This window comes from Drosophila yakuba, chromosome 3R (genome assembly GCF_016746365.2).
Source record: "Drosophila yakuba strain Tai18E2 chromosome 3R, Prin_Dyak_Tai18E2_2.1, whole genome shotgun sequence".
Taxonomy (NCBI): domain Eukaryota; kingdom Metazoa; phylum Arthropoda; class Insecta; order Diptera; family Drosophilidae; genus Drosophila; species Drosophila yakuba.
In genome coordinates, this window is record NC_052530.2 from 21,987,029 (window position 1) to 21,997,397 (window position 10,369).

The 10,369-nt window shown below is 44.0% G+C and overlaps 1 protein-coding gene across 1 annotated transcript in view; it reads right to left on the bottom strand.

Annotated features, from left to right (window-relative positions):
• LOC6537885 (zinc finger protein 853) overlaps nucleotides 1-5,758 on the bottom strand; it is a 65,783-nt gene extending 60,025 nt beyond the window's left edge. Inside the window, exon 1 of the mRNA XM_002098390.3 lies at nucleotides 4,378-5,758. The gene's annotated coding sequence lies outside the window, so the exon portion shown is untranslated. The remainder of the gene's footprint in view (nucleotides 1-4,377) is intronic.
• Between the last annotated feature and the right edge of the window lie 4,611 nt (nucleotides 5,759-10,369).

Sequence of the window (10,369 nt, forward strand, 5' to 3'; positions counted from 1 at the left end):
TGTTTTGGTTTCGTTTTGTTTCGTTTCTCATTTCATGCAAATATTTGCAAATTTCTCAAATTAACGCGTAGGCGAGCCAAATCAAGCCGAAAGCGCTGGAAGTGTCGTCGTCTCAGCACCACCAACGGCACCACAAACAGCACCACCAACAGCACCACCAGCTCCACCACCACAGCCGCCTCATCTAACGACGCCCCCACCGGGCACACTTCTCCCCCGCGGACCCACAGCAAGTTCATTGAACCACCTACGAGAAATATGCAAATCGCAGCGACGTGGATGCAGGGAAAATAAATCAAATGAAATGGACTAACTGACTGGCAAAAACAAAAGGAAAACTAATTTCAATTCGATCTTTTGTGGTCTTTGTCTGGAGTTGCTCGTAAGACCTAATAAACAGAAACACGAAGCAATAATTGTATAATTTTTTTTTTGTTTGTTTGGTTTTTTATTATTTTGCGAGTTTTGCTGCAAGCCCATTAAAGTGAAATTAATGGCTGTCGCCCGCTGCGGAATTTTGGCCAAAAGCTGTCGCAAAGATTAATGCGGTCCAAACTTCCTCACAAGGGACATTCGATATTGAGCGTTCGACTTTGAACACTGAGCATCGAACTGCGTTTTCTTAATTAATAGCTCACAGATTTTTATTGCCGCACATCTTTGTCAAATCAATATTTATAAATTATTTATAAACGCAACAGGCCTGAACCCCGCAAACATGCGGCTAATTAAAATGATGAATGCGAAGCGTTTCAACTCGAAAATTAATTAAGCAAATTATCCATTTAAATAAACATAGAATGTGCCGCTCGCCTGCTCGATGGCTTTGCGCTGATAAAGTCGAAAAATATTCGATTTGGGAAGCTGGCGGAATTCGTTGGACAAGTTCGCGGCTGCCAATTAGGGGAAGTGGAAAAAAGAGCATTCTTAATTGTAATTAATTATCGCTGTCAGTTTTTCCCAATTGTCTCCGGTTGTGAGTGACAAAATAGTTGCCAAAGTGGTATTGCTGATGACCTGCTTTCGCAGACATCATTAGCGCTTAATATTTAAATAAATTTGATTTTTCTTGAGAGCCAGACGAACATGAAATGATCACGCCCAGTTTTCTGCTCGATTAAAAATATTCATTAGGCCTTTTGGAAATTTTTCACTTGATTACAGACCAAAACCGATTTCGAAGGGTTGCCCCTGCCACATGCGGTGTAATTAAATTTCCTTTGTTGCCTGGGAATTCGCTACGATTATAATTGTGGCGGCCCAGGGCGTTTTTCTGCCTATATTTCTAACTATATATCTGTTCATATTTTTTCCTTTTTTTTTTGATATAGGCTGGCCTGGGCTGGGCCCTTCATTCACACAATTAGCAATTTCATGCGTCTTTGTGTCTGGCTGGAAGTATGAATTTTCGTGGCCTTTATTCCGTTTCGTTTCGTTTCGATCTGTTTTCTGTTGTAATGTGTGAAATTGATTTTCGCTTGGCAATTGGGCTTGTAATGGCCAAAAAGTTTTCTCACCCTGCGGAGGTCTCCGTTCGAAGACAATTAAGCGAAATAGATGGGAGCTCACTGCTTCCTACTGTTCAAGTTGAACTTGTAAAGCTTAGCCTTAGTACGTGTAAACTGGGTCAATATTAAATGTATGTAAGAGATTTGATGCCATGGGTTATCCTCTGCCGAATAACTTGTGGTTTGGACATGTCGGCGCTATCAAAGCCTGTTTCTGGCGGCGATTTATGGATGTGGGGACACCTTCCCTGACAGCATCATCACCTGGCGTTGCCAGGCACTCGTAACATTTGCAACATTCGCATTCAAATGACACTAACGGCTTTGTCATGTACTGGGCCACATGTAACTGTACGGTTTGTCTCTTCTGGAGAGCCAGTAATCATGCTCTAACGACAGAGACAAACACGTATATAATTTGTATAAGGCGCTGCTATGTGGTGAATCGTCAGCGGGTTCATATAGAAATCTTGTAATCTGATAGGCATGACAAGAAATATTTTGCTTGTCATTAAATTTACTTTTATTTATGCAGCACTGTCTATCATTGTTGATGTTGTTGCTGTTGTTGTTGTTGTTGCTGCCGCTGCCGTTGCTTTTCGATTCGCGTGTTTTGTTTCGGCGGCGGCTTGAAATTAGTGAAAACTCTTCACATCGAGAAGACTGACTGACTGAATGGATGGTATGGTATGGTGTGGTTTGGTATGGGGGAAACTTGAAAATGTATGCATGCATAAGTTGGCGCCTGCTAACGTCTTATAGTCATCGATTTTCGACCATTGTTGGTGCTGTTTGCTTGGCTGGTTTGGCGTTGAGTAATAGGCGAAATATTTGCGCATGCCTCATTACGGTTGCTTTTTGGGTTGCGGTAATCGATGGCAGTGTAAGCCAGAAATGCGCGGGAGTGGCGAAACAAAAGACTTAGGCAACGAACTTGATGCAATTAGAACGATAGCAGCGAATTCCATCAGATGCGTGACATTTCCAGTAATGACATCACACCGCACTGGCAGCAGCACGCAAATGTCAACAAAGTGCGTCATCGATGACAATCAATCTCGTGTGGACAAAGGGCAGCAAGTGGTGGCTAATCGGTAGCCAACTAGATTGACAGCTTCACCGACTAAACGACAGTCGAACAGACAGACCGATCGACAGACATACGGTCTAGACGACATGTGTAATGACGCGTACGTCGGGCGAAAAAAACGTCAGTAGGAACAACAATGGCCTAGCATAATGAGTACAATTACTGGCCAAGCAAATCAAATGCAACGCGCTACCAACGCTTTGAATCAGTCACAATTAATTGCAGCTAGCAGCAGCAGTCGCCGATCCGCAAAAAACGCTCATAAATTATAGCAGCGGCGGCAGAAAAAAGTATTAATTAAAAAAGAAGGAAAAAGCTGCAACGGTAACAACAGCTATTAAGAAAATTTCTTGTTGACTCATCCGAGTCCACAATTAACAACTCGCAGACTACCAAGAATCGCTGAGGCTGCGACTTCGGCCAGCATTTCTTGCACTCATTTGTCGCATTTTGTCCCAGCCACTTGGCGATTTCTTTGTCAGAGCTCGGCAATTAAACAATTGTTGTTATCGTAGTTGCTTTGTTTTTTTCTTTTTTTTAGTTTTGTTTCTGAGATGCAGCTGTTTGTTGTTGTTGCCGTCATCATTGGAGGCTATAAATTTTATTTAATTTCTTTGCCCCTGCCCCTTAAAAGCACACGCCCTGGTGGCCGGGGATCTCGTGACTTGCGTTTCGCAATTGTGAGAATCGAGTATTAAATAATTCTTTGCATATTTATTTATAAGCATTATTCCTGCCTCTTTTTCATTCTTAAAATGCGATTTCCTCAAAGCTGATTAGGCGTTTTAATTTGCGATGTTTCAGGCTGTAGATTAATACTCTTCCTTTTATATTCGAAAATATTGATTTATATCATAACAACACTTCTTTAAACAAATTTTTTAGAAATACAACTCAAATACATAAAGCTAAATATTAATTGATGTGCCAAATATTAATAGACTTTATAACTTTTTTTTAGCCCCAAGCACACTTTAGAATTTAAGAATCATTTTCAATGCCCCTATCAAACCACAAATAAAAATCTGTAATTACTAACATTAAGCATCGTTTAGTCAAAGCGAGACATATACCAGTATTTGATAAACCATTAAAAGCCCCATTATTTGCCAAACATCAGCAATGACCAACATGCCCAGTTCCTCTTCAAAAGCAAGGCACTAATGCCTCATGCAATTGTAATTATCAATATAAAATGAAACAAACAACGAAAAAAAAAACTCCGTTTGCTCACAGCTGTATTTCCTCTTAATTGTACAGGAGGAAGAAAAAATAAATCGCTTTTCCAATAAATTGCATCACAAGACTCTCAACAATCCCACCAGCACCATCGACCATATGGACGCGGCAATTGTTAAAGTGTTGAAGTGTTTTTATTTAAATTGCTCAACTGAACTTGTAATTATGGCGCACTCTGATTATTGCTATTGCTGTTGTTGCTGCACCCCGGGTTTAGCATAAGCCAGACTGGATATAAATTATTTTTAGAGCCATGTTGGAATTTTCACTCGCACAGTTTCTCACTACTCGAAAAACATAGCAATTAATTGTAGTTAAAAATGCTTTAACTAACGGTTTAATGGTCAAACAACAAAAGCGGCTGTTGACTTGTCAGTTAATTGTGTTTGAAATCGCTGTCTCTGCTAATTGATAAATCTCCATTGGCCAAAAGGCAAAAGCCAAGCTTTCGATGGGCGGCAGTTGCACATAAAATGCAATTACAAACGCGTAAAACCAAAACAAACGATTGGACTTAGGCTCCGGTTCAACACAACTCACCTGCGGCAGGGCAAATACGATTTTGACGGCTATTTGCTTGGAATTGAAATCGGAATCTCCCCCAGAATCTCCTCCTTGTGATCGCAGCTTGCAGAAGTAAGGCCACAAAAACACACGCGATTCCACACTCACACACGGGGGATATCTTGGCCAGGCTCAATCTATAAAACGCGGATGTGGTTGGCAGCAAAAACTGGCAAGTGAAATATTTATGCAAATTTATTTCAGCTTCTTTTTTCGCTGTTGTGCAGCAGCAGCAGCCAGGCTGTGTTGGTGAAATGCATTTGAAGACATTAAGCGGCACACTTGGCAATTGTCGTCGTTCGGGGCAGCGAAGCGATTTGATTGAAGTGGGGCTGCCGACCAGGTCCACAAACCGACAAGCCGACAAACCGACAGTCCGAGTGGCAGGCGAAACGTTGTTTAACAATTGTTTCTTTTTAACTTTTTTGTTTATTTCGTGTTGTATTTTTGTTTGGTTTTTTTCGTTTGTGTGATCCGGCAGGATTTGAGTTGTCAATTAGTTTGTTACGGCTGCTATCACTTGGCAATTCGGAGGCGCCCGAAGCGCCGTTATCTGCTGCAAAACAAATGACACCACAAAATGGCAGCGCGTTCGTTGCCTAAGTCTTTCGTTTTTTGGCCCGGCGAGAAGATTGAAGTGAAGCCGAATCGTCGACTTAGTTAGAGCCTCTGTTTTTTTTTTTATTTGTATGTCATTAAAAGACCGCTTTATTGCAACATGTTTTTCTATATACAATATAATTAATTTACTGATACAAATATTTTATTGTACGCTCTTTATGTGATCTTTTGGCCAGCGAGTAATTAAAAATAAATTTAATTTAATTTGCCTTTTTATTTATTTATACTCTCGTATATTTTTGTTTTTTGTTGCCGATCGAAACGAGTTTGGTCTTTTGTTAACATTACTTTATATGTATGCTAGTCTTGTCTTGGCATAGGGCATTTGAGGCTACAAACTGGCATATATGTTTTGATTTGGTTTTATGGCCGCACTGAATGGCTTTTTACTGTTGGCCAGACTTTTTACGAGCACTATTTTCAGTTGGTAGCCGCCGCACAGTAACAGATTAAGTTTGAGTGCCAGCTGCAGGCGGGATTTTCATTTTCATTCGCCCCCTCCAACCGAAAAAATCATTTCCATTTCGATATCCGCGCAGTTCATTGGCCAGGTCCGCAATAGCGACGAAAAACGCACGCAAAACGCCCTGGAAACGCGCGCACGCGACAAACAAAAAACGCGCACGCGATTCGCCAGCGAAACGAGAAAACTCAAAACAAACTCAGGCTAAAATCGCGAACGTATTTTAGCGCGCAGTCGCAACCAGCTTAAACAGTCCCGCAAGAAAGTCGCACAGAAACTGCAAGAGGATAAAAATTGCAATCGGCTCACAGCCCGACTGCAGTAGCAGCAACAGCAGCAGCGCAGCAACAGCAGCAGCAGCGACAGCAACACGTTGCAGTGCCGGTGCAGCAGCAACATCGGCAGGAGAAGCAGCAGCAACAGCAGCAACGGCAGCGTTGCAAAACGCTAAAATCTCTCGGCAAAAACAGGCAACAACCTCTCGAAGACCGACTGACCGAGTAATACAGTCCAGCAACCCAACAACCGCAGCCACAACAACAACAACAACAACAGCAATACGGCCCGAACTCTCTGGCTGGAACAAAAAAAAAGCCGCTAAAAGCGCTAAGCCATGAAAACCTGTTGTGCACCGATCGCTGCCAGCGTCGTTCGTTGCTTCGTGTTTATCGCGAATCTCGGCTCTCTTAGCCAACTCTCTGTGGGCCAACTCTCTGGGCCTTCCAGTGGAGAGCGACTGGCTTAGCGGTTCATTTCCAGTTGGCTGCAATATCAGTTGCCGATCTGCTTTTGACCAATAAAAAAAGGGGCTCCAACTCAGGCGTCTGGAACGACGTCGACTGCGAAGTCAGCCGCGTCTTAACGACCAAAAAGAGCAGTGAAGTTAAGAGAGCTTGGGTGCTCTTACTGGCCATTTGCTTAGGGCCAAAACGAACTGATAAGAAATTGAATAAAATTATATGAATTTCATTAGGCCGCAACAGAAAAGAGCACACACATTTCCTGCTCGGCCACGCCTGGATATTACGGCTATCGAGGCTCATTTATCGCGGCAAAAAGGAAGCGAAAAGTGCTTGTGAGAATACATTTTCATTTTCAAATTTCAGATACACATCATAATTGAAAGGGGCCCCAAAAACTATACCAAAATAAAGAAAAATAAAAAGAGAGAGGGGCTGGATGAGCTGTGCCAGCGCCAGCGGACAGGCGACACTTGCCACACGTCCAAAGGTTGCGACTTTGACAATTTAATTGTCACACGCCCGCCACTTTTGGTCAGCTTCCCAGCGCAGCACGAACTTGCCGCCTCGAACTCTATTAACGAAGCCAATTGACGGACACTTGAATGGCCAGCCGCTGTCATTGGAGAGGGGGTCGGAATAGGGTGTGCAGGGGGAGGGCCAGTTGGAGAGGTGAGACCCCAATGGACCACCGAACGGCATTAACATAAACAAGTGTTGCAGGAGTCGCGAGCTGCAAAAGGGTAACAGAAACATCCCGAACATTGTCATAAATAACGCGACAATGACAACTTGTTTGCGCGGAATCGGAATTGGAGCTGGGATTGGGATGGGTGATAGTGCACATGAAAGAAAAAAGTATACTAAGTGCATAATTTATATGAAATACTTTAGTAAAGATTCAGATTTATATTTCTTGTTTCCAAAGCATAAGTGTTGCTTGAATTTGTTTATTTTAGAGCGGTGTATCTATAATAGTACTAGTTCTAAAGGATTTTTGCCATGAATAATGTATTTTCAAGTGTCATAAAGTGTCAAAATATTTTTCTGAATTTTTCTGAATTTTCTTTAGTGTAGCGGTACTGCTATCGCAGTCGGAATCGGAATTGCGGCCTAATGCAGCAATTGACGTGCGGCGTTTGCACCTAGCTGGGTATTTGATCCGTCCGCAGGTCCCAGAGGCGGAGGCCACATAAAAGTGGCGCGGCAATTGCCAACTTTGGTCACTGCCGGCGACAAGTGTAAAACGACTGTCTCTCCAGGAGTCGGCGGCGCTGGGATCTCGGATATTATGGCTGAATCTTGGCTGAAGCATTCAACTTGGCCAAGTGGTGCTCCTGGCACAGAATCGCCATTCGCGACACAGTGCATTTGTGTGTTTATGGCAGCTGCCGTTTGATACTCATTCAAGTGCCGCCTAACATGATTTCGGTGTCATCTGCTTTTCAGCTTTAATATTGCCTGTTTAATGTGACATTTGCTGTAGATGTTGCTATTGCTGTATTGCCTCCACTGCTGGGCTATTGCATTATTTATGAGCCTCCGATCGGTTGGATCGCATCGGATCGGATCGGATCGGATAGGATAGGATCGAATTCGGATTCGATACCCACATTCACCTCCCATTCGCTCTCACCGCCTCTATGGCCCCTGGATGGCATCTTAAACGTTTCCCATTTTTAATTTAGTGATGATTGATGTCTTGTCCACGTCGCCTTGACAACGACACACTTGACTCTGCACCACTGCAACCACAACGACTATACATCCATGATATCCACTGTATCCATCTAACGTCCGTCCCGTCGGATTCGCATTTGGCTCGCCTGTGGGGATACGCAGCTGTGTCTTTGGCACAAAAGTCAATTAAGCCGCGATTTAAATGCTGCCAGGGTCATGCCTTGGGAAAGGAGTGTCCATCCATGGGAAGCTGGGCTTAGTGGCACTGCTCCCGCTTCCACCTGGCCAGCAAATGGTCCTCGGGTACGTGCGGCTGACTGGCCCCAAAATGGAGAGCAGTGAGCGCCATTTGACCTGATTTTATTTGCACTATTTTATTTTTATTGCTCACTGTTTTGCTTGCACTGAGTGAAAATTCAACCTTAGAGTTCTAGACTTTGAGTAAAATTCTGTATGCTGAATTAACATAAGTTTAACTTTTAGATAAGCTAGTCAATTTTTATTTGGCATCGCTCTACTTATGAAGAGAGCTTAGCTGCAAGAATATACTTTGCATTTTATTATAAGCCTCAATGGAGAGTTCTCTGCTATTTGGGAGTTTCCTGTGCGACTTTGCTTTTAAAATTTTAGATTTTGGTTGTGTAATGTTCAAAATGTTTGTTTAAGTGTTTGAGTGCATTTGGAATGAATGGGAAGCCATTGTGGGCTTCTCCCGGTGCATGGCAATGATGCGGAACCGAGTATAAAACGAAATTGCAACCACAAATTGCCAGGGCGACGGCCATCGACAATTTCATTTCTTTGCCATCGAAGTGCGCCGCTGCTGCTGCGCCTTACTGCTTCCATTTGGAAGCCGAAGAGCGGTTCAAAAGGTTTGCCAAATTATAAATTAAAAGTAAATCGAATCGAATGCTTAGCCATTTGTCTGTGAACTTGAAAGTGCTGCCAATGTGAAAGCCGGCTGGCTGAGCGGACTAAGGCTCAGGGGTCAGCTCCAAATACAAATACCCATCGAAATGGCCAACCAACCGAATGGCGTTGCAGGTGCATGCCAAATCCGTTTGTCAGCGTCAGCATCTTGGTCGTGTGTTTTTCCAGCTTGTTCTAATTTGCATGCAAACGGATCTGTAGACCGGACCGGAATCGCATCGACCAGACTAAATGCTGAACCGGACGGTACGGCGGCGGCGACCTGCCACAAGCCATGACGAATTACTTGACACCTGGACGGACCATAAAACGCGAATGTATTTTTTCTTTTGGCGGGGGCGTTCCGTTTGGCCTCAGTTCTTGGGGTCTTTTGCTCTGCGGTCATGGCCAGAATCGGGTTCTGTGGCCAATCTCAATTGGTATTGATGGGGCCGAGTGGGATGGCGAGTGTGAGGCCGGCAGGTTCCTGGCTAATTGCAATCGTCGTTGATGGCCAAGACATCTCTCTTTTGGCTGATTTACGGCCTAACAGCGCCGCTTGATGAGGTGGTCGTCAGCTTTTAGTGCGTGCATCACTCATTGTTACAGTTAGAGAGCTGGCAGCTCTAATTTAATTTAAATGCAGACCGCCACAGCGACACCCGCCGCTGTCGCTCGTTTGTCTGCCTGCAGCGGCTTCGGTTACCATTACTACCATTACTACCACCTCGCACCACCATGTCCATGTCCAAGCGGATCTTGCTCCACATCCACATCCACATCCACTTGGCTGGCTGCAGGTTTTCGAGTGTGTTTGCCTTGGTGGCGGTGAAATTTCGACCGCCTGGCGTGGGCGTTTTTGGCTCAAATGCCTTCAGCCGGTCTTTACGGCCGCCGTTTGAATGCGCTTTAATTTCTATGGCCCCGGACGAGATTGCAATTCATTTCCCTGCCATTTGGCGGCCAGCTCTGACACACAATTAAATCGTCAAACACAACAAGAAATTAGGAATAGCAATATAAAATTAGTTGGCACTTCCCCCAAAACACCTTAGCCTCATTTTTAGCCTCATTCAGGTGATTTATTAAAGCTTAGTAAATGGAATTTTCGGTTAAGCAAAAAGAAAATATTTTTCCCAGTGCCGCATAAAATCCGCATTTGTCAGTGCGGGGCAAACAAACTCTCATCATCATCATAATTCGTGCGGGGGCATTATCAATTGTCATCGCCGGATCGCAGTTGTCATCGGACCGGGCTTATTGCTGTTAATCCATTCTGCTCGCTCTTATCAACATCGCCATCAGCGCAAAAGCGAACATTTGTTAAACACTAAATGCACTTATTTGTTTTGCGGCAGCGGCAGCGGCAGCCCCAAGAATGCAATCAACGTTGGCCACACAGCAACTGCTGCAACTGCAACTGCAACTGCGGCAACTGCAACTGCAGCACCCTGGTTGACTGCCTAACTGCCTAACTGACTGACTGACTGACTGACAGTGGTTTGCTCAGTGGGGAAGCTACTAAAAATGTGGCAGTCTCCGGAGGAGCTCCAGA